This window comes from Ovis aries, chromosome 18 (genome assembly GCF_016772045.2).
Source record: "Ovis aries strain OAR_USU_Benz2616 breed Rambouillet chromosome 18, ARS-UI_Ramb_v3.0, whole genome shotgun sequence".
Taxonomy (NCBI): Eukaryota; Metazoa; Chordata; class Mammalia; order Artiodactyla; family Bovidae; genus Ovis; species Ovis aries.
Window position 1 is genome coordinate 42,194,802 of NC_056071.1, and position 25,942 is coordinate 42,220,743.

General features: G+C 40.4%; 1 long non-coding RNA gene across 1 annotated transcript in view; it reads left to right on the top strand.

The window, feature by feature from the left end:
• Positions 1-25,942, top strand: part of LOC132658123 (uncharacterized) — a 49,567-nt gene that overhangs the window by 17,336 nt on the left and 6,289 nt on the right. The window lies entirely within an intron of this gene.

Here is a 25,942-nt window from a genome sequence, read left to right on the forward strand (position 1 = left end):
ATCTGCTCCTGTATGTCACATTCCTTTGATCCTACTCTGTACCAAGGCAGAGTCAGTTTGATCCGTGTTCCAAATTAAAGATAAAGGAAAGATAATACCCTTGAAATATTAAACCAAAGTAATTTTCATTTCTCATAAGTGATGTTGTCCTACGACCCCTCACTCATTGAATCTATGGGTTTGAGTACTTCTGGGAAAGGATGAATATTCAACTAGAACAAAGTCATTACTCAGCTTAGACTGTCAAACCAAACTTCTTAAGTGCACAGCAAGATAATTCCAGGTTTTATTAAGAGGAAAAAAGATCTTACCTAAATTCTAAAACTTTCCTTTTTCAACACCTATGTAAAAGCAAAGCTGGCGGTCTGAGCACAGAGCTTTACTGGTAAGCTGTGGTCTTTACACTGGCCTGTGTGTACCCCTGGAGTGGGGGCCATGGAGACTAAGGGAAGAATTTTAAGGGAACAGTTTCGGAAACTGTCAACTTCCAAGTGACTTCTTTCCTAAAATGAACCTGCCTTTAGAATTGGCAGATTAACCTGCCTTTTCAAATTGTTTTCTTCCTTTACAAAAGAGAATCATACCTTCCACCATCTAGAATCCTAAAATAGTTTATTGCCTCAGGATGCAAAACTCTCTAGGTCACCAAATGACTGGACAGTTGGAGAATGCATGCCCCAAAGGAGAGTTCTTTGAGAGTAGCGTCAGGTGAATTCACAGTAAAATCCTGAGGGTCACTGAGTCTTATTTCATCCAGACTGCAGAGTCACAGATAGCTCACTGCCTCATCTATTTGCATCTATGTATTAGAATTCAGAAGTGATATGGTTGCCATGAGGATGTATACTGAAACACTGACTTAAATTGAGAAATAAAATCAAGATTTGTTCTGACAGAAAGTATGGATTATCTGGCTTATTGGCTAGACAACAAAAACTGATTTTGCCAGTTAGGTTCTGCATGGATGTCTTCTAGACAGTAAATGAGAAAAATCTAATGTTCTAGGGTTTTGACATAAAAGTACATTTTAGAGTATGTAAGTAAAATACACCAGAGATTACATCTTTTGCTATTATCAAACTTACAATAAAAGAAATTTAGATATGAAGCTAAAAATGTTCAAGTTTCTCAGAACTCTTTTGAAAGTATTAGAGGGAAAAGTTTGCTAAAAGCCAGTGCAGAGTGGCAGGATAGGATGGACAAGCATTTTGGGTTAGACAAAAAGGTAAAGGAAGGAAAGAAGTGGTGAGTTCAGGAGGTCAGATGTTAAAGTGAGGTAAAGGGTAAGAGGTCAGCGGTGAATGTGGGAGGTCCCCTCCACCCCTACCCTGGGGTAGACACACAGATCCAAGAGCCAATGGGTATAGGAAGAACTAGGAGTGAGCAGATAAATTTGGGAGAATCCAGTGTTCTCCAGAAAATAGTAGGTCAGGAAGTTATCAAGCATCTTAGCCCCACAATAACATGAAATAACCACCAGGTTGTGAAAATGGTGGCAAAATACTGTTAGGCTAAGATCTCTCTGAAAGACCATCAAACTGCACTCCTTGCAGTGGCTGTGTGGTATGGAAGAAGCTCCCATGGTTGCACACAACCCATAACGGATGTACAAAGACTGTGTGTGCTTAGTTACTCTGTCGTGTCCAACTCTTTTCAACTCCATGAACTGTATGTAGCCTGTCAGGCTCCTCTGTCCATGGGGATTCTCCAAGCAAGAATATTGGAGTGTGTTGCCATACTCTTACCAGGGGATCTTCCCAACCTGGGGATCCAGCTCAGGTCTCCTGAATTGTAGGCAGATTCTTTATCAGCTGAGCTACCAGGGAACTGGAGGTCAGGAATGGCCTGGTTTTCAGGGGAGGATGGCAGAAGTCCCCAGGTACAGTCCTCCTCTCTTCCGCTAGCCCCTTCCTGTGTCCTGATGTCATCTAGGGAGAAGGAAGGAGACCCACACTGAAGGAAACCCTGCAGGGGATGGTTTTAAACCAGTCACAGGACATGCATCCTGCATTTATGAGTCAATAATTCAGACAAGCAATTGTTTTTTCATCAGAGTAAGACACAGAGCCATTGAGTCTAGAGCCTGATGGAGCTTAAAAAGATTACTTGGCCCTCTGCTCTCATTTGATAATAGGGAAGCTGCAGCCCAGGGTGATGAAGGGAGCTATGTCTGGGTGTCCACATCAGAAGTGGTAGTTCTCATGGTTCACCTTAAGACAGGGTCTTTGTAGCTGATTTTTTGGTACTAGCCTTCTAACACTTCTCAGAACACGGATTCTCCCCATTGGGCTTTGGTCCTCTGCAGTGTGTCCAGAAGACCTTTAGGTTGACCCCTTGGGGATATCCAGGAACACTTGACATTTTATACTAGTTAACCACACATGAAGAGAACAACAGTGAAACAAACTTCAGAAGGACTGGTGTCCGGACTTATGAAAACACTTTACAACAGCACTGCCCAATGGAAGCTTTGGCAACACAGGAAATGTTCTTACCAGCACCACCCAGTACTATGGCCACTGGCTCTGAGGCTACTGAGCGCTAGAAATGTGGCTAGTGAGAGTGGGGAACTACATTTTAAATTGTATTTAATCTTAATTACTCTTAATTTATATTTAAGAAATCACAAGTGGCTAATGGATACAGTACTAGACTGCACAGCTTTATAACACTCATAAAAATAAGGCACCTTTTCTTTTTCATCACAATTATCAGGAAATTGGTTGAAACTAGTCATTTTTGGTCTATACAACAATGTTTTCTTCAGATCTATTATCCCCAATTCATGAAAAGATAGTCTTTTACATTGTGCCAAAACAGTAGTCATTCTCTGGAAGACCAAGCACAGTTCTCTGAATCCTTAAGGGTAAGAATTCATCTTAGTCTCTGGACCAACACTTACTGGTATCTTTATTTCTTTAGTTTTTCTTTACTTGGTGCATCTGTGAGTAAATGAATAATTTCAAACTTTCAAAGTTACAGTTTCATAGTCACATTGTCAACTTTACTAGGTTTAACTTCTCAGTAATTTGCCCCTAATTTCCCTTCCTTTTCAAATGACACGAGGTCTTGGAAAGTGTTAGTCGCTCAGTCGTATCCGATCCTCTGCAAACCCGTGGACTCTAGCCTGCCTCTGCCGTGGGATTCTCCAGGCAAGAATATTGGAATGGGTTGCAATTCCCTTCTCCAGATGATCTTCCCAACCCAGGGATCAAACCTGGGTCTCCTGCGTTGCAGGCAGATTCTTTTACCTTTTGAGCCACCAGCTATATTATATATCTCTGTGTAACAAATTATTCTAGCACTTAGCAGTTTTAAACATCAACGTTTTCATTACTACACAGTTTCTAGAGGTTGAGAACCAGGACACAGCTTAGTGGTGTCCCCTGGCTCAAAGCGTCTCATGAAGATGCAATCGAGGTGTGAACTGGGACTCTAGACACCTCAAGGCTCAACTGGGAGAGGATCTGCTTCCAGGCTCTCTCCTGTGGAGCCTGACAGGCCTCATATCCCGCTGATGGTTGACTAGAAGTATCAGTTCTTTGTCATGTAGGCCTTTTTATGGAGCTACTCAGAAGCTGGCATCTGCCTGGTGGCTGCCCTTGGTTCCTTACCACATGGGATCCCTTCACAGAGCCTCTCCCAACATGACACCTTGCTTCATCAGAGAGAAAGCAAGGAAAGCCAGAGAGAGAATATGAGCAAGCAATCAGTCTTTAGTAATCTAAGAAATGACATCCCTTCACTGTTGCTGTATTCTTTTTTTTTTTTTCTTTTTTGTTAGAAGCAAGTCCTTAGGTGCAGGGGAGAGGATTAGACAAGGGGTATATACCAGAAGGTAGAAATCATTGAGAATCATTTGAGAAGCTGCTCTCCACAACTGCTTTAAAGAGAGCTCTTTTCCTAGCTAATCGATCTTGTATCTTAGCTTCAAGGTCAGCTCTACCCAGAGTAAGAATGTGGGTGAGTCCAATGTCACCCAACTAGAAAGTAGAAGAACTAGAATCCAAGTCTCCTAAGTTTCTGATTAGTCTTCTGTTTTCCATTGTAGATGATACTTAGGACTCCAGCAAACACACATAGATGCCAAGCAAAATCATTTTGACTTTAAGAAACAGGATAGCAAGAGAGTGCTATGACAGAGGTGATTTTCAAGAAAGATTAGTGAGAAGAGTCAAAAGAATCTTGAAAAGGAAGAATAAAGCTGGAGGTCTCACATTGCCTGATTTCAAGTTATATTATTAATACAAAGTTGTAGTAAGCAAAACACAATAACAGACACAAAGATCCTAGGTACTAGCACAATAGGTACTAGCATAATAACAGACACATACATCAGTGGAGGTGACTCAGACAGTAAAGAATCTGCCTGCAAAGCAGGAGAACCAGGTCAATGGAACAAATTTGGGAGCCCAGATATTAACTCCCTAACATATGGACAATTAATCTATGACAAAGGAACAAAGGATATACAATGGAGAAAGGACAATTTCTTCAATAAACGGTGTTGGGAAAACTGGACAGCTACATGTAAAAGAACAAACATTTAACTCGTAATGGATTAAAGATTTGAATGTAGGACCTGAAGACATAAAATTCCTAGAAGAAAACATGGGCAGTAAGAAAATGTCAGCCTTAGTGATGTTTCTGTGGATCTGATTCCCAAGGCAAGGGAAACAAAGGCAAAAATAAACATTAAATTACATCATTCATGTTGATGTATGGCAAAACCAATACAATATTGTAAAGTAATTAACCTCCAGTTTGAAAAAAAAAAAAAAAAACAACCCAGGGGGGTGGTGGGAATTACATCAAACTAAAAGGAGAAGGCAATGGCACCCCACTCCAGTACTCTTGCCTGGAAAATCCCACAGATGAAGGAGCCTGGTGGGCTGCAGTCCATGAGGTCACTAAGAGTCGGACACAACTGAGCGACTTCACTTTCACTTTTCACTTTCATGCATTGGAGAAGGAAATGGCAACCCACTCCAGTGTTCTTGCCTGGAGAATCCCAGGGATGGAGGAGCCTGGTGGGCTGCCATCTATGGGGTCACACAGAGTCGCACACGACTGAAGTGACTTAGCAGCAGCAGCAAAAAGCCTCTGCACAGTGAAGAAAACCATCACCAAAAGGAAAAGATAACCTACTGAATGGAAGAAGACATTTACAAATCGTGTATTCATTGAGGGGTTAATATCCAATATATATAAAGAGCTCATACAACTCAATAACAAAAACCAAACAACTCAATTAAAAAACAGGCAGAGACTCTGAATAGACATTTTTCCAAAGAAGACATACAGATGTCCAACAGACACATGGAAAGAGCCTCAATATCATTGGTCAACAGGAAAATGGTCATTTCCATTGGTTATTTGCAATGAGATACCACTTCACACCTGTCAGAATGGCTATTATAAAAAAGACAGCAAATAACAAGTGTTGGCATGGATGTGCATGGGAAGGTGAATTGGTATAGCCACCATGGAAAACTGTATGGATGTTCCTCAAAAAATTAAAAATAGAACTACCATATGATCCAGCAGCTTTCCTCCTGTGTATTTATCTGAAGAAAAGGAAAACACTAATTTGAAAAGACATTCGCACCCCGATGTTCACTGCCACATTATTTACAATAGCCAAGATATTAAAACACCTAAATACCCACTGATAGATGAATGGATAAAGAAGATAAATTGAAAAGAAAAGAATATTACTCATTAAAAAAAAAAGGGACATCTTACCATTTGTGACAATATAGATGGATTTTGAGGGTACTATGGTAAGTGAAATAAGTCAAACAGGGAAAGATAAATACTGTATGAGTTCACTTATGTGGGAATGTAGAAAAGTAAAGTAAATAAACAGAAGTAAACAGAAACAGAGTCATAGAGAACAAACAGGTGGTTGCCCTAGGGCAGGGAGAGGAGAGAAACAGGTGGGGGAGATTTAGAGACAAATTTTCAGTTATAAGTCACAGGGATATATTATATAGCTTAAGGGATATGGCCATTAATGCCATAATAATTTTTTATGAGGACAGATGGTTACCAGACAATGTGGTGATCATTTCACAGCGTATTTAAATGTGGAATCACATTTAATGTGTACACATTTAAATGTACACCTGAAACTAATATAATAATGTACATAAGGTATTTTTCAATAAAAAAAGGAAAGATTAGTGTGATGAGTGTAAAATAGATTGCAGAAGGAAAGACTGTAAATTACAATAATTACTATTTATTTACAATTAGTGATGTTAATGGTCTACAGTTTTATACTTTGTTACTGTGAAAACACTCCATGTGTTTTCATAAGTCCTAATAAGATACGCTTTGAAAGAATCATTTAGGCCAAAAATGTATCAAGTAAAATACTACATTAGATCTATCACCAAATTTTATAACAAATGTTTTCACATGTGTACATTGTTATTTCCAGTGAATTTTCTGAGATAATATTTTCTAAGAGAGGAAACTCCTGCGAAAGTCAGGACTTGAAAACTGAGAAGAAATTGTAGTCAATCAAAAGTATTGTCCTGTTAAGCCTCCACCGCCAGCCATGACAACATACACATTTGCATTTAAATGAATAGTATGGGGTGGCAAAGTCCATCAATATCCATCAGTATTCCCTCTTGCCTTCTTCTTTCAGTAGTCAATTTTGGGCTGGGCACACAGCCTAGTTAAGACTAATTTCAGCCTCTGGAACAGTTAGATGCACCATTAAGACTAAGTTCGGCCCAGTGGGATGTGAGTGGTAATGACGTAAGTCATTCCTAGTTGTGTCCTTAATGGGAAAGGTATGTGCTCCCCTCCCTCCACTGTATTCCTCCCCTCCGAGTATTTGGTATGCAGATGTGATGACAGGAGCTGGGAGTAGTCAGAGATGAACGCTCCCATAACAGCCTTGGATCATCTACCTTTGGAAATTTCCATGATCAAGTTCTTTCTTGCGTAAGCCACTAAGCTTTGAAGTCCCTGTATTAGAACAGTTTATACTACAACTTAGCCAATGCAAGAACACTCTCATTTTCCCTTTAACTTGGTTCTCTACCCAAAGAAATAACAGACAGGTGCCTAGGCAATAGTGATAAAGAAAAGGGATGTTATCAGTCCATATTAACTTATTTTCATCATCTCCTATTACCTGTGAAGCTGCCAGAATCCAAATGACAGCAAACCTTGAATTTTTTTGCTATGTGACTTAACTTGCCCTCCTTACGTGCCAGGAGTTAGACAAGCTTTGCTAATGAACCAAGGATGATTTTAAGTTTCCTTCTCTCAAGTTTGACCAGGTTCAAGGACTAAGATCCATTCAGCTTTGTGCTGATAAATTTAACCACAGACTGTCTAGGGGATGACAAGCCAGGATTAGTAAGGTTTACCGATTTCCACGGTACTCCCACCATGGCAGACTTCAGGCTAGCAATATGACGTCACTAAACGTAAAGTCCAGAAGAAAAGTTGACAATTGTACAATTGAACCTTGCAAGCTAAAACTAGCCAGTTTCAGAACTTTGGGATCTATCCATCTATGACCCCAGCCTGAGACTGCTTCTGATTTCCTTTCCTGGTTACACTCTGAAGAAGGATGCTACGTTTACACTGATGTCAGTGGAAACAGTAAAAACAATGTTGGGGTGGCTCTGAGGATCTCTGAACTGTAGCTGGGGCCTCTCCTTCATCGGATCTATGATGCTCCTGCAGTAACACTTCATCCTTTTGGTTCAAGGCAGTGGTTGACAAACATGAGTTCACACTGGAAACATAGGGGAGTTCTAGAAACCAGCAATACCTGGGCTCCAGCCTCAGAGATTCTGATTCAACTGATCTGGATTGGGAACATTAAAAGCGGATGATTTTAACCAGCAGCCATGGTTGAGAACCACTGGTTTAAAGTAACTGACCTCTTATGTATATGACATAGGGTTAGTATTATTTTTACTTTTCACATAAAGAGGAAAAGTCAACTTACACGACTCACAAAAAGGGAAGAAGTCAAAAGTGAGGTGAAGGGAAGGCTGAGAAGAGGTCTGTGTTCCGCCTCCTAGTAGGTCCTGAAAAGAACCTTAAATACTACTTTTCTGAACGCTTAAAAAAAAACTAGGGAGCCTTCCTTTTTAGTTAGGAATTTAAGTAAGCACAGGAAATGCTGAAATCCTAGGAAATTGTCATAAATCATTTAATCAACTCTTCCGTGTTTTGAATCTATACAAACTGGTATTAGTTGTGAAATCTCATTCAATTTCTTTCCATCTGTTTTAGATTTGCATTTATTCTTCGAAGCATATGAGACATTTATTCCAAAATCAGCAATTAGGTCATGTATGTTTTGACCATTAACATCTGAAGTTGTGAGTAGAATTTTACAGATTGATAAAATAGCTAGTTTAGTAGTGAGTCATTTTCGCACAGTACTATTTTAGTCAATAATCCATTTAAGTCTGTATATAAACACATAGATGATACAACTGAGACAATGAAGATGTGCTGAGTCCAGCAAATGGTCACTGGAGGGGCAGCACGAGATGGAGAATGAACACAGAGGAAGGAAGCTTGAGCTCTAAGCTGGATGTGGCTCAAGCTTGATGCAATTTCCTAATCCATCAACATGAAGACAGGGTGAACTTAGCTCTTCACCTTTAATATTTTGATAAGGCATCCTGAGACTGAAACCATCAATGGTGTCAGTGAACCAAATAGGTTTGAAGAACCAAGAGGGTTCTTTTTCCCCAAGTTTCACAGACATTGACAAACTCTGAGAATGAAATGTATATTGCCAGAGTCTTTTTTTTTTTCTGAGTTTATTTTCCTTTTAAATCATATGTTGCAAATATATTTTATCTCGAGATCTAGTTCCATTTGACCAATAGTGGCCACCCGAAGCACCAAGATGAGGTTTCTGAAGCCAGGTCCAAGGCTGGTGGAGCTAAGACTGCCATGACTGATAAGTGGTGATTGCCTTGGGTCTGAAAAGGGTGAAATGGCAATAGCTGTGCCTCATGTCCCATCCCTGTTCCTGGCCTTTTCATTAACACCAGTGTGTCCTTCATCTCCCATTAGGTACTTCTAAAGTGAAATGAATGCTGGGATTCTATATTTCCCCACTTTTCACCAAGAAAATTTAGTTCATTGTTAAAGTCGCAATATTCAACCAAAATATTTAGCTTTTGAGTCTTTGATAAGCAGCTTCAATTTCAGTTATATCTTTTTTTTTAATTGAAATTCAGTTGATTTACAATGTCTCAGGTATATACAAAGTGATTCACCATTACAGATATATATTCTTTTCAGATTCTTTTCCATTATAGGTTATTATGAGATATTCAATACAGTTGCCTGTGCTATATAGTAGGTCCTTGTTGTTTATCTATTTTACAGATAATAGTGTATATCTGTTAATTCCAAACCTTTATAATGATCTAACAATCATCAGTTGACTCACTTAAACAACTAATCTATTTAAAGGGGAAAATTTTTTGTGTTCAACATTGTTTTGGCAAAACAAAAATTGCTTTTTGATGCTTTGACTTTTAAGCCAGTTCCATTAGACACAGTCTAAAAGATAAAGGAAATCGTGACCTTCCTGCTCTTCCACCTCCTTAGGTTTGGATGACTGTGCTTTTCTCTTTAGGTCATGTGACACCACAGCATGAACTGACAAGTAATAAACTGCTTTAGAAGTTACTCCAGCATATACTTTGAAGCAGAAGCAATTCTATCCTTAATAGTTGCCTGGCAGATTGATTCTTCCTTCTGGCTCTTAAAGCTCTATGTAGTAATTGCCCCAGAATTTAAAAATTATCTGGGGAATTCCTTGTTTCACATTTAGGGTACAAATAACTGGTGACATTCTATAACGTGTTTGTGAAGGGATGGAGAATCACTGTATGGATAAGAAAGCTGTCTCTTTTTACTATAAAGACCTGAAAAACCCTTACTTGACTAGACTGTAGAAGTGAGTTTCAAAATTAGTAAATTGCTAACGTGTCCGAATATGTGTTTGTCAAGAGCTGTCTCTACAGGACGCATCTTCTCAGAGTGAATGCTCTCACACTCAGGCACTCTGGGTATGGATTTGCCTCCTTTAATGTTGGTTTTGATGGTGCTATTAACTGTTTGCAAAACAGTGTCATGACAAGTCTCTTTCAGAGCAATAATTTGGCTTATAAATTATTCACTTATTTTCTTGATCAAAAGATTGTCCTTTTACACTGCTCTCCTATCCCTCCCTTTTATGTTTATCTTCATTTGATCATCAGACCATGTTCTACACGCTAAATTGCTAAATTCCCTGAGGTTGAAGTGGGGGGCAGTTTCCAGGTCCTCTTCCCATTTCTTCTATCTTCTCTAACTTTATACAGTCTCATGCTGCACTTGACATACAAAGAAACCCTCAATGAACAGTCTGTGAACGATCATGATAGCTGTGTGTAGTTTACGCTGGTTATTTACACTCTGTCCCTTTTAAGAAACTGGGGATGGTTCAATTGGGATTTTCCACTATTATCATTTTCTCATCAATGAATATAAACCCTTGAATTCTCAAGGCGGGTTCAGTATCTTCCTGGCTTGAAATAACTGAACGTCATTGAACTAAGTTATTCTCAGACCAGAGATGTATCACCAGTTTGGGGGTAATTAAAGGAATCAGTTAGAAAAGAACGTATTATTAACTTATAGAAAAAGAAAATAGGAAACTTAGACCTTGCTCTCAGGTTGGCTGCAGTTTGTCTGGAGGAGATGAGAGGAATGTGAGAGAGAACACATGAGGCTTTCGGTTGCTCAGTCCTCAGAGACTACATAAGTTAGAGGAGAATGATTCCTGAGGATTGGTTATGAGTGAAGGCATTAGGTGTGAAGCGAATTAAGTCAGGTGTTAGGAAAACAAGTTTTGGAAAGGCAGGAGGGAGAAGGCAGGCTTTTCCAGGAAGATGTCAACAGGGACACACGCACTGAAAGAATAACCAGTGTGGTCCACGAAGCGGACAACCATAGGAATTACACAAACTCGACAGGGAGGGCTCCAGTGATGGCAGACCTTTAAAGCTACATTGAGGGGCTTGTGGTTAATGTGATAGAAAATAAGGAGCTACTGAAGACTTTGACCTGAGGAGTGACATTACAGGTGCTTCCCTGGTGGCTCAGTGGTCAAGAATCCACCTGCCAATGCAGGAGATGCGAGTTCGACCCCTGGGCTGGGAAGATCCCTTGGAGAAGGGAAATGGCAACCCATTTCAGGAGTCTTGCCTGGGAAATCCCATGGACAGAGGAGCCTGGGGGGCTACAGTCCATGGGGTCGCCAAAGGGTCAGAAATGACTTAGCGACTAAACAACAACAACAAAAAGTGACATTACAAAATGATGTTTTCAGGCTCTATTTCTGCAGAGATACACAGGATGAGGACTAGCAACAGGGCAGCTGAAATGGCTTAGCAGGAAGGTAAAACGGGACATTCTGGCTACAGTGGGGGCTGTGGGAACAGACGCCAGATATATTTTGAAAGAAAATACAACCTATCTTGGTGTCTGGCTAGATGGAGGAAGTCAACGGTAAATTTGCAGGTGGGTAGATGAGAAGGGAGGGGGCTCCATGACAGAACCAGGGGAGTCAGAGGAGGAACTGTCTTTTAACAATTTGAAATGACAGTTAGCAGGGTAAGGAGGTAACACTGCAGGAGGCAACAGAAGGAGGAGACTTGTTTCAAAACCTGAGTCTGAGTCATTTGACTTCACTAACAAGAACAGTCCCTGACTCACACGGCTATGAAGCTGATTAACCATGGTAAGACTGTGAAAGTGTTCTGTGAAGCACTATCCAATGTATCCAATGTATGCCTTTGGCATTTTATTCTATGTGAGTCTCCTTCCCAGCTGCATGTGATACTGAGGAGGATGTAAAGCTTCTGCTCATGAATTTCACTCCAGTATGTTTTTATATCACTTCTGGTGGAAGGGAGACTGGTTGGGAGGCCTGAGCAGTGAAATGGGTAAGAAACTGTAATGAGGATCTACTCCGGGGTACTTGATGGCATAGGATGAACCAAGCAGATTTAGACACTTTTTAGGGGGAAGAGATGACAGAACTTATCAACTGGATGTGGGAAATGAGTTAAGAGGGGGTATTATAAGATGATGGCTAGGCTTTCAGTAGAGGCACCAGTACAGACTAAGGTCCATTGAGATGGGAAAGATGGGAGAAGGAAAGAGGTAACCAGGGAGGAATATCACAAATTTAGTTTTGGACACTGTAGTAGGCAAAATAATAGCCTCCAAAGATGTCCACACCCTAATTCCTTGTGACTATGTTACCTTCCATGCAAAAGGGACTTTGCAAATATGATTTTGGTTTTTGAGATGAAATTATCCTGGAATGTCTGGGTGAGTCCAAGGTAATCACAGATCTCCTTTTAAGTGAAAGACAGAGGCAGGAAGAGTTGCAGTAATGTGATGTTAGAAAGATGGGAGCTCACTTTTAAGATGGAATAGGCTATAAGCCAAGGGCTGCAATTAGCCTCCACAAACTGGAAAAGGCAAGAAATGGATTCTCCCCTAGAGCTTCCAGAGTGAATGCAGCCCTGCTGAAACACTGATTTTGGTCCAGTGAGACCAGTGTTGGACTCCAGACCTCCAGAACTGTAAAATAATAAATTTCTGTTGCTTGAAGCCACTAAGTTTGCAGAAATTTTTTTTACAGCAGCAATGGGAAACCAACACAGACACATTTGAATCTGAGATACATAAGAATCACCCAAGCAGAGATCTGAGACAGGTTTATAGAGGGGTCTGGGATGCAATTATATGCTAATGACAGGAGCACACCAGCTGCAAAGAACTGTGCAGAAGCATGCCCGAGAGGAGCTGCCCACGCCCAAGGTCAGGGGTGGCAACCAAGAGCGCCAGGCTGCAATGGCACAGGAGCAGCCAAGAGAAGCTACCCCACTTCCGAGGTCAGGGGTAGTGGCGCAGAGGAGCTACCCTATGCCAGAGGTCAGGGGCGGCGGCTGCAAGGAGCTACCCCATGCCGGAGGTCAGGGGCGGCGGCCGAGACGAGCAACCTCATGTCCAAGGAGCAGTGGCTGCGCTTTGCTGGAGCAGCCGTGAAGAGACACCCCATATCCAAGGTAAGAGAAAACCAAGTAAGACGGTAGGTGTTGCAAGAGGGCATCAGAGGGCAGACACACTGAAACCATAATCACAGAAAACTAGCCAATCTGATCACATGGACCACAGCCTTGTCTAACTCAATGAAACTAAGCCTTGCCCTGTGGGGCCACCCAAGATGGACGGGTATTGGTGGAGAGGTCTGACAGAATGTGGTCCACTGGAGAAGGAAATGGCAAACCACTTCATTATTCTTGCCTTGAGAACCCCATAACAGCATGAAAAAGCAAAATGATAGGACACTGAAAGAGGAACTCGTAGGTGCCCAAAATGCTACAGGAGATCGGTGGAGAAATAGCTCCAGAAAGAACGAAGAGATGGAGCCAAAGCAAAAACAATACCCAGTTGTGGATGTGACTGGTGATAGAAGCAAGGTCGGCTATAGAGCAATATTGCATAGGAACCTGAAATGTTAGGTCCATGAATCAAGGAAAATTGGAAGTGGTCAAATAGGAGATGGCAAGAGTGAATGTCGACCTTCTAGGAATCAGTGAACTAAAATGGACTGGAATGGGTGAATTTAACTCAGATGACCATTATATCTACTACTGTGAGCAAGAATCCCTTAGAAGAAATGGAGTAACCATCATGGTTAACAAGAGTCCAAAATGTAGTACTTGGATAGTATCTCAAAAAACAGAATTTTCTGTTCATTTCCAAGGCAAAACATTCAATATTATGGTGATCCAAGCCTATGGTGATCCAGTAATGCTGAAGAAGTTGAACGATTCTATGAAGACCTGCAAGACCTTTTAGAACTAACACCCAAGAAAGATATCCTTTTCATTATAGGGGACTGGAATGCAAAAGTAGGAAGTCAAGAAACACCTGGAGTAACAGGCAAATTTGGCCTTGCAATATGGAATGAAGCAGGGCAAAGGCTAATAGAGTTTTGCCAAGAGAACACACTGGTCATAGCAAACACCCTCTTCCAAGGACACAAGAGAAGACTCTACACATGGATATCAACAGATGGTCAACACCAAAATCAGATTGATTATATTCTTTGCAGCCAAAGATGGAGAAAGCTCTATACAGTCAGCAAAAACAAGACCAGGAGCTGACTGTGGCTCAGATCATGAACTCCTTATTGCCAAATTCAGACTTAAATTGAAGAAAGTAGGGAAAACCACCAGACCATTCAGGTATGACCTAAATCAAATTCCTTACGATTATAGAGTGGAAGTGACAAATAGATTTAAGGGACTAGATCTGGATATATGGACGGAGGTTCATGACATTGTACAGGAGACAGAGATCAAGACCATCCCCATGGAAAAGAAATGCAAAAAAGCAAAATGGCTGTCTGGGGAGGCCTTACAAATAGCTGTGAAAAGAAGAGAAATGAAAAGCAAAGGAGAAAAGGTAAGATATAAGCATCTGAATGCAGAGTTCCAAAGAATAGCAAGGAGAGATAAGAAAGCCTTCCTCAGCAATCAATGCAAAAAAATAGAGGAAAACAACAGAATGGGAAAGACTAGAGATCTCTTCAAGAAAATTAGAGATACCAGCGGAACATTTTATGAAACGATGGGCTTGATAAAGGACAGAAATGGTATGGACCTAACAGAAGCAGAAGATATTAAGAAGAGGTGGCAAGAATACACAGAAGAACTGAAAGTGCTGCACTCAGTATGCCAGCAAGTTTGGAAAACTCAGCAGTGGCCACAGGACTGGAAAAGGTCAGTTTTCATTCCAATCCCAAAGAAAGGCCATGCCAAAGAATGCTCAAACTACCGCACAATTGCACTCATCTCACAGGCTAGTAAAGTCATGCTCAAAATTCTCCAAGCCAGGCTTCAGCAATATGTGAACCGTGAACTTCCAGATGTTCAAGCTGGTTTTAGAAAAGGCAGAGGAACCAGAGATCAAATTGCCAACATCTGCTGAATCATCGAGAAAGCAAGAGAGTTCCACAAAAACATCTATTTCTGCTTTATTGACTATACCAAAGCCTTTGACTCTGTGGATCACAATCAACTGTGGAAAATTCTGAAAGAGATGGGACTACCACACCACCTGACCTGCCTCTTGAGAAACCTATATGCAGGCCAGGAAGCAACAGTTAGAACTGGATATGGACCAACAGACTGGTTCCAAATAGGAAAAGGAGTACGTCAAAGCTGTATACTGTCACCCTGCTTATTTAACTTCTATGCAGAGTACATCGTGGGAAATGCTGGGCTGGAGGAAGCACAAGCTGGAATCAGGATTGACAGAAGAAATATCAATAACCTCAGATATGCAGATGACACCACCCTTATGGCAGAAAGTGAAGAGGAACTAAAAAGCCTCTTGATGAAAGTGAAAGAGGAGAGTGAAAAAGTTGGCTTAAAGCTCAACATTCAGAAAACGAAGATCATGGCATCCGGTCCCATCACTTCATGGCAAATAGATGGGGAAACAGTGGCAGACTTTATTTTTGTGGGCTCCAAAATCACTGCAGATGGTGATTGCAGCCATGAAATTAAAAGACGCCTACTCCTTAGAAGGAAAGTTATGACCAACCTAGATAGCATATTCAAAAGCAGAGACATTACTTTGCCAACAAAGGTCCATCTAGTCAAGGCTATGGTCTTTCCTGTGGTCATGTATGGATGTGAGAGTTGGATTGTGAAGAAAGCTGAGTGCCGAAGAATTGATGCTTTTGAACTGTGGTGTTGGAGAAGACTCTTGAGAGTCCCTTGGACTGCAAGGAGATCCAACCAGTCTATCCTAAAGGAGACCAGTCCTGGGTGTTCATTGGAAGGACTGATGCTGAAGTTGAAACTCCAATACTTCGGCCACCTCATGTGAAGAGTTGACTCATTTGAAAAGACCCTGATGCTAGGAGGAATTGGGGGCAGGAGGAGAAGGGGACAACAGAAGATGAGATGGCTGGATGGCATCACCGACTTGATCCACATGAGTTTGGGTGAATTCCGGGTCTTGGTGATGGACAGGGAGGCATGGCGTGCTGTTGATTCATGAGATCGCAAAGAGTTGGACACAACTGAGTGACTGAACTGAACTGAGCATATATATATCTATATATGGCATATATACTAAATATATAATATTTTAACATCTCTGAAATCAGGGTATGTCTTATAACTGATCATATAATTGTTACTGTCAGGCAACATGCCTATGCATGTGCAGATAGCCAGACTAGAAAAATGTGACCCCTGAATATTTCAGTCAACAAAACACAAGAACTATTTGAGAAAGGTCTGAATCCTAGTTGTTGTCTGGATGCTTTCTGCTAACACATTTTGATAAGATCAAGAAAGGGCCAACATCAAAACGTTCAGAATCCCACACTAGAATCTTTCTCCGACATTAGTAGAGAATTCTCTTAAGTAATGCTGATTCTCTTAAGTAATACTTTTGATGGATAGTAAACAAAGATAAACATGAATTTGAGTCAAAAAGTAGCTCCAAAGAATTGGTCTCTGAAAAATCTCAAGTATTTAACACATTAAGCAATACATATGCTTTTAATATTTCCTTTTAATACAGGCACAAAGGTCTAGGAGAGATTTTTCAAAAGTTATGAAATAAACATTTTAAGTGGTAAGAAAGTATCATGTCAACGTAATTAACATGTTTTACTTCCACCACTCATAAAATAACAGTGAACCTTACTATTGAGTGGTGCTTTAAACTTGACAATCTTCATTACCATGGAGATGAGTGTGATGATAGAAGATTCAAAGAGAGAATATAGAACAAGAGAAGATCCAGGGAAAATCTCTCAGAAATATTAGTGCTGAGTAATGTGACCTTATATAGAGTCATAAACATATTTATATTCCTGGGCTTCCCTTGTAGCTCAGTTGGTAAAGAATCCCCCTATAATGCAGGAGACCCAGGTTTGATTCCTGGGTCAGGAAGATCCCCTGGAGAAGGAAATGGCAACCCACTCCAGTATTCTTGCCTGGAGAATCCATGGACTGTAGCCTGCCAGGCTCCTCTGTCCATGGGGTCGCAAGAGTTGGTCACAACTTAGTGACTAAAACCACCACTACCACTGCCACCAATCACACTTGGGGTAATTCCTCCCAAGAAAGTCATCCAAAAGAAGAAAAAGATAATTACACTGGGTAGTGGGAGTTTACTTCCATGAGGAAGTGAGGTGGGCCTGAATGACAGTCTCAGAAGCCGGACTGTGACCCTCAGTCCCAGCCCTCTGACACTGACAAGCTCCCCATGCCTCATGCCAAATGAGAAACAGTCCATCATTATTCAGGTCATAATAGGCTTGATGAACCAATGAGCTTTGTGTCCTGGAAATCTCTTTTCCCTCTCCAAATAGGTATACAGGCCATCCTGACTTCTCTGTGTAATCTCACATTTAGCCTTACCCAAAGAGAGGAGACAATGAGATCAGTTTGATCTTTTCCAATATGGTGCCCAGATACTAGGCAGAGTCTCTTGTGGAGCTACTTTGTGGGCCTTTCTGACATGATATGCCTGCCTTCTGGCCCAGGTACAGATCCCTGGCCCACTAGTATCTATAGGGATGGCAAAGTCACCTGGCTTAGAGTGTGACAACTTAGGAGGACAGATTTGTCTGCAGTTACTTTTCTCACAGGCAGGCTTATGGCCATAACAGGCACTTAGAATTTCATGGACTATCCAGAACTACACAAATTGGAAATGAAGGAATAGGTGTGCTTTTTATTACAGAAAAGAGAGAGGGATAGTAATCTAAATATCCAAAAGTAATGACATGATTATTCGATTACTTTAGCACATTCACTCAACAGAGTTTTCTTCATATTTAGAAATATCAATTAAGAATAACAAGAATAACAGTAGCAATATGGAAAAGGAAAAATACAACATTGAACAAAACTATCAGTGAAACTCCATAAAAACATATATTTATATGGAAAATTGTCCTAGTTGTTTAGGAAGTGGGATTGTAAGTGACCATTTTCTCTGTAATTTGATTTGTGAGGCATTATTATTTTATAACCAGGAGTAGAAAACATTATTTGAACAGTTATAGTTTATGAAATAAAGCCATAAATCCAGCACCATAAAAGATACACAATCCAGAGTTTCAAACTACTAAAAACTGAAATAATTACTAGAAACTATATGACAAGTGACCAATAAAAGTCTGATCTAAATAAATGATGCTTTAAAATGAACTCATAAAGACCCAAAGCAGAATGATCTATTTCCCTTAATATTTATTTCATCAGAAATAAATTTATTATCAATACAATGGTTCTTACAAAAAGCAGAATAGATTTTTATGTAACTTCTACTTAATAATATTTTGACTTCTTCAAAGATCTTAAAGGATTTTCACGTATAATAAGATTTCCTACACTGACAATTGAATAGTACATATCAGTCCCATTTTTACAGAGGAGGAATTGGTAAAGACATGTTCAAGATAATCCACTGCTCAAATATTCAAGTGAAAACGTTGCTAATTTTTGGCCTACTTAATTGATGATATCAAATACCCAGCATTCTGTATTCAACTGGCATTGCTGAATAATAACTTTCTAGCTAACTGAAGCCCATGTCTTTTGATATCAAGGACCCCCACTGCCACATTTAGGATTATTCCCTCTCATCAATGCATTACAATTTACCCTGCCTCCTTAAACAGGATACATTGAACATAATTTAGCCTTTTAAAATCAAAGATTCTACTTATTAAAATGAATATCAAGACTTATAAACTAATTTTTTTTGCAATGGCTTTTTGGGTTTTTTAAATGTATAACAATTTTTATGGAAAAATGGCCCCAGATGTAATTTTACCCTTTGAATTACTGAATCATTATTCCTGAATATTTTTATGTGTACACACACACACACACACACACATTCATATTCCATCCTCGTGAACCTGCCTATTTTCTCACTGCCCCTTTTTTCTTTTTGAAATATATATATTTTATTGAAGTATAATTGACTTACAATGTTTCAGGTGCACAGGAAGGTGATTCAGTTATACAAATACACATATACTATATTTGAAATTATTTTCCATCATAGGTTATTACAAGATATTGACTACAGTTCCCTATGTTACACAGTAGAACTTGTTGATTGTTGCGTATCTATTTTCTAACTAGAAGTCTAGCATTCTATTCATACCAAGTCAAATAAGTGGAATCAAAATGTCATAAATTTTTTAGTTAGGCAAAAATTCGTAAGTTTTCTAAAATATATATATTATACATATTTATAAATATGTATATAAAAGCTTTTCTACTACACTCGATAAAGGCTTGAGAAAGAATATCAAAAAAAAACAGAAGAGATGGAGAAATGGGAGAATATATACTAAATGAAATGGGAGCACTGAATATGAAATAGAAAAAGTGAAACAAACTAGATAAAGGTAAAAAGATCATCATATAGTTCAGTTGTTTTAAAACATGACTGCTCATTAGAAACCTATCTGAGCTCTGGAGAAAAAAAGCAATACGTGAGCATTTGCATTTTTCAAAAATTTCAAGATAATTCTGATATGCATCAGATTTTAAAAAGTGATTACAGGTTTTTCTATTAGATCCTAGTTTGGGTGATATCCTGGTGGCTCAGACCATAAAGAATCTGCCTGCAGTGCAGGAGACCTGGTTTTGATCCCTGGGTCAGGAAGATCCACTGGAGAAGGGAATGAAACCCACTCCAGTATTCTTATCTGGAGAATTCCATGGAGAGAGGATCCCAGTGGGCTACAGTTCACGGGTCACAAAGAGGTGAACATGACTGAGCAACTCATACTGGATACTTTGGTGATATACAGTCCTATTATTTTTCTGTTGACCAATCATGATACAATGGTATTAAGAGTTACATAATCACAAGAGTAAAAGATATTTATCAGTTTTCACAATCAACAGCCAGACAAAAAATAAAAGATAATTACAATTATAAGCCATAATGGGAATATGATTAACTTAACAATATAAAATAATTACATACAATTTGGAGAGGTGTCAAGCAGAGTGCTGTGGTCAGTGGAAGTGCATACACGCACTTGTTTTCATCCACCTGGCCAGTCTATGTCTTTTGCTTGGTACATTTAATCCATTTACATTTTAGGTAATTATCCATATGTATGATCCTATCACCGTTTTCTTAATTTATTATTTATTCAGGTTTATTTTCTGGAGGTCTTTTCCTTCTCTTGTATTTCCTATCTAAAGAAGTTCCTTTAGCATTTGTTGTAAAGTTGGTTTCGTCATACTGAATTCTGTTAACTTTAGCTTATCTGGAAAGCTTTTGATTTCTCCATCAAATCTGAAGAGAGTCTTGCTGGGTATTCTTGGTTGTAGCTTCTTCCCTTTCATCATTTTAAATATATCATGCCATTCCCTTCTAGCTTGTGGAGTTTCTGTTGAGAAATCAGCTGATAGCCTGATGCAAGTTCCCTTGTATGTTACTTGTCGTTTTTCCCTTGTTGCTTCTAATATTTTATCTCTGTCTTTGATTTTCGTCAGTTTGATTACTATGTGTCTCAATATGTTCCTTCTTGGATTTATCCTTCCTGGAACTCTATGCTTTCTGGACTTGGCTGACTGTTTCTTTTCCCATGATGGAGACGTTTTCAGCTATTATCCCTTCAAATATTTTCTCAGGTCCTTTCTCTCTCTCTTCTCTTTCTGGGACCTCTATAATGTGAATGTTGGTGCATTTAATGTTGTCCCAGAGGTCTTGTAGGCTGTCTTCATTTCTTTTGTTTCTTCTATATTCTGTTCTGTGGCAGTGACTTCCTCCCTTCTGTCCTCCACGTCACTTATCTGCTCTTCTGCCTCAGTTATTCTGCTACTGATTCCTTCTAGTATATTATCTATCTCTGTTTGTTTATTCTTTAATTCTTTTAGGTCTTTGGTAAACATTTCTTGCATCATCTCAATCTTTGCCTCCATTCTTTTCTTGAGATCCTAGATCATCATCACTATCATTATTCTACTTTTTCTGGAAGGTTGCTATCTCCTCGTCATTTAGTTGGTTTTCTGGGGTTTTATCTTGTCCTTTCATCTGGAACATAATTTCTGCTTTTTTATCATGATTAACTTTCTGAAATATGGTTTTTGTTTTAGCTGCTGTGAAACTCTGCTTCTTCTTGCTTCTTCTCTGCCCTCTGATGGAGGAGGCTAAGAGGCTCATGTAAGCTTCTTGATGGGAGGGACTGGTGATTGGAAAAACTGGGTTTTGCTCTGGTGTGCAGGGCCTTTGCATTGATCCCTGAGGAAGGCTTTCTTATCTCTTCTTGCTATTCTTTGGAACTCTGCATTCAGATGCTTATATCTTTCCTTTTCTCCTTGCTTTTTGCTTCTCTTCTTTTCACAGCTATTTGTAAGGCCTCCCCAGACAGCCATTTACATTTTTGCATTTCTTTTCCATGGGGATGGTCTTGATCCCTGTCTCCTGTACAATGGCACAAACTTCCGTCCATAGTTCATCAGGCACTCTGTCTATCAGATCTAGTTCCTTAAATCTATTTCTCACTTCCACTGTATAATCATAAGGGATTTGATTTAGGTCATACCTGAATGGTCTAGTGGTTTTCCCTACTTTCTTCAATTTAAGTCTGAATTTGTCAATAAGGAGTTCATGATCTGAGACACAGTCAGCTCCCAGTCTTGTTCTTGATGACTGTATAGAGCTTCTCCATCTTTGGCTGCAAAGAATATAACCAGTCTGATTTGGGTGTTGGCCATCTGGTGATGTCCATGTGTAGAGTCTTCTCTTGTATTGTTGGAAGTGGGTGTTTGCTATGACCAGTGCGTTCTCTTGGCAAAACTCTATTAGCCTTTGCCCTGCTTCATTCCGTAATCCAAGGCCAAATTTACTCCAGGTGCTTCTTGACTTCCCACTTTTGCACTCCATCAGTGCAAAGAAATAGAGGAAAACAACAGAATGGGAAAGACTAGAGATCTCTTCAAGAAAATTAGAGCTACCAAGGGAACATTTCATGAAAAGATGGGCTCAATAAAGGACAGAAATGGTATGGACCTAACAGAAGAAGAAGATATTAAGAAGAGGTGGCAAGAATACACAGAATGGTACAAAAAAGATCTTCACAACCCAGATAATCACGATGGTGTGATCACTCACATAGAGCCACACATCCTGGAATGTGAAGTCAAGTGGGCCTGAGAAAGCATCACTATGAACAAAGCTAGTGGAGGTGATGGCATTCCAGTGGAGCTATTTCAAATCCTGAAAGATGATGCTGTGAAAGTGCTGCACTCAATATGCCAGCAAGTTTGGAAAACTCAGCAGTGGTCACAGGACTGGAAAAGATCAGTTTTCATTCCAATCCCAAAGAAAGGCCATGCCAAAGAATGCTCAAACTACCACACAATTGCACTCATCTCACACGCAAGGAAAGTAATGCTCAAATTCTCCAAGCCAGGCTTCAGCAATACGTGAACCATGCACTTCCAGATGTTCAAGCTGGTTTTAGAAAAGGCAGAAGAACCAGAGATCAAATTGCCAACATCCTCTGAATCATCGAAAAAGCAAGAGAGTTCCAGAAAACATCTATTTCTGCTTTATTGACTATGCCAAAGCCTTTGACTCTGTGGATCACAATCAACTGTGGAAAATTCTGAAAGAGATGGGTATACCAGACCACCTGACCTGCCTCTTGAGAAACCTATATGCAGGTCAGGAAGCAACAGTTAGAACTGGACATGCACCAACAGACTGATTCCAAATAGGAAAAGGAGTACGTCAAAGCTGTATATTGTCACCCTGCTTATTTAACTTCTATGCAGAGTACATCATGAGAAATGTTGGGCTGCAGGAAGCACGAGCTGGAATCAAGATTGCCAGGAGAAATATCAATAACCTCAGATATGCAGATGACACCACCCTATGGCAGAAAGTGAAGAGGAACTAAAAAGCCTCTTGATGAAAGTGAAAGAGGAGAGTGAAAAAGTTGGCTTAAAACTCAACATCAGAAAACTAAGATCATGGCATCTGGTCCTATCACTTCATGGGAAATAGATGGGGAAACAGTGGAAACAGTGTCAGACTTTATTTTGGGGGGCTCCAAAATCACTGCAGATGGTGATTGCAGCCATGAAATTAAAAGACGCTTACTTCTTGGAAGGTTAGTTATGACCAACCTAGATAGCATATTGAAAAGCAGAGATATTACTTTGCCAACAAAGGTCCATCTAGTCAAGGCTATGGTTTTTCCAGTGGTCATGTATGGATGTGAGAGTTAGATTGTGAAGAAAGCTGAGCACTGAAGAATTTGATGCTTTTGAACTGTGGTGTTGGAGAAGACTCTTGCGAGTCCTTGGACTGCAAGGAGATCCAACCAGTCCATCCTGAAGGAGACCAGTCCTGGGTGTTCATTGGAAGGACTGATTCTGAAGCTGAAACTCCAATACTTTGGCCACCTCATGCAAAGAGTTGACCCATTGAAAAAGACCCTGATGCTGGGACAGATTGGGGGCAGGAGGAGAAGGGGACGACAGAGGATGAGATGGCTGGATGGCATCACCGACTCAATGGACATGAGTTTGGGTGAACTCCGGGTCTTGGTGATGGACAGGGAGGCCTGGCGTGCTGCGATTCATGGGGTTGCAAAGAGTGGGACACGACAGAGAGACTGAACTGAACTGCAGGGCCTTGCTCAGAAAAGCTTTAATCCAATTATCTGCTAATGGGTGGGGTTGTATTCCCTCCCTGGTAGTTGTTTGGCCTCAGGTGACCCAGCCCTGGGTCTACGATAGGGCTAATGAGGAACTCCCTCTATGGTAAAGTTAACAGCGAACTCCAAGAGGGTATACACCAAAGGGGACCTTCCAGTGCCCCTGTCCCTGAGGTGATCCCCTGCCACCCCACGTCTCCACAGGAGGGCCTCCAACACTAGCAGGCAGTTTTGGTTCAGTCTCTTGGGAGTCACTGCTCCTCTCCTCTGGGTCTTGGTGCATGCAAAATTTTGTTTGTGCCCTCCAAGACAGGAGTCTTTGTTTTCTCCCAGTTCTCTGGAAGACCTCTAAATCAAATCCCACTGGCCCTCAAGACCAAATTCCCTGGGGACTCCCAGTCCCATTGTCAGATCCCCAGGCTGGGAAACCTAACGTGGGGCTCAGAACCTTCACAACAGTGCAAGAACTTCTTTGGTATTATTGTTCTCCAGTCTGTGGGTCATCTACCTGATGGGTATGAGATTTGATTTTATTGTGATTGTGCCCCTCTTACTGTCTTGCTGGGGCTTCTTCTTTGTCTTTGGATGTGGGATATCTTTTTATGGTGGGTTCCTCTTGCCTGGAAAATCCCATGGACGGAGGAGCCTGGTAGGCTGCAGTCCATGGGGTCGCTAAGAGTCGGCCACGACTGAGCGACTTCACTTTCACTTTTCACTTTCATGCATTGGAGAAGGGAATGGCAACCCACTCCAGTGTTCTTGCCTGGAGAATCCCAGGGACAGAGGAGCCTAGTGGGCTGCCGTCTATGGGGTCACACAGAGTTGGACACGACTGAAGCGACTTAGCAGCAGCAGCCTCCTATCAGTGGCCCTCCTGGTTCAATAGCTAGCTGCAATTTTGGTGCTCTTACAGGAGGAGATAAGCACACAACCCTTTACTCTGCCATCTCGAAGCCCCTCCAGGTGATTTTAATGGGAAAAGCTGTGGTTTGTCATTCTCATTCCCTCCCCACCTTGGGCTGTAAATGTTTGGCACAGGGGTGGGCACATGACTAGAGTCTGGTCATGTAGTTCCTTCCTTGGGAATTTAAAATTGAAAGAAGAGGAGGGAGGGTGGGAGAAAGATCAGTCTCTTATCAAGTGACCAGACCCATCAAATGAAAATTTCGAGATCTGTTAAAGGTGATATATCTGACACAAGAACCTAAAGGCTGGGAAGGTATAAGAAAGAATGTGGAGAGGCACAGATGGAACGTGGAGAGACCTGACAGCAAGAGCCGGGGTCTAGTGCCTTCCTAAGGGCCAGCTAAATCTCTGTCCCTGGGTTCTGTGAGGCACCCACGTATTCTAGGGTGACCTTCAGAATATTTAACAATTGCACAGGAAAACAAAAATCAGGACAGGGCCAGAGGCCAGTACACAATCCTGGAATTCAGCTATCATTCCAGGCATTACCCCTTTGGTTATGGAGCATAAAGTCCTGAGACAATCCCCAGGTGTCCGAGGCTATGTGGAGACACATAAGGGTCTCAAGGCATTTTACAATATAACAACTGGCATCTCCATGCAAGTGCAACCAGCTGACTATCAACTCTGTCTGTATCCTTATAAGAAATGTTGCTTTTGCACTATAGTGGTTTCTGTCACTCACAACTTTAACTCAAAAAACTATGATTGGTGCTGTGCCATGATTTGTCATCTGTTTTGCTGACATAATTTGATGGTAACTTCAGAAAGTCTTAGGGCTTGAACAAATTTTGAAGTCATTTTGTCCAATTTCCCACCTAATGGGAAAATTCACTTTTCATCTAAATAATTTAGTACATAGTAGAAAAAACTTATGTCTTTCAACTGAATAAAAGCATAAGAAATATAACCCACAAATTAAATTTTTATATTGCAAGGTAATAGCTGTTTACTGTAGAAAATTTTTTAAAAATCTAGATGAAAAAAGCATAAGATGGAACCCATCCAACCATTAATTTTTTAAAAATCCCTGTTAATACTTTTGTTTGCATATATCCTGATTTTATGCATTTATAGAATTTCTTATTTTTGCAAGACAAGTTTTACCTGGAAATCATCTTTTAGTTAATATAGTATGCTCCTTCTTTCCATAAAACCCAGATTTTTAGTCTC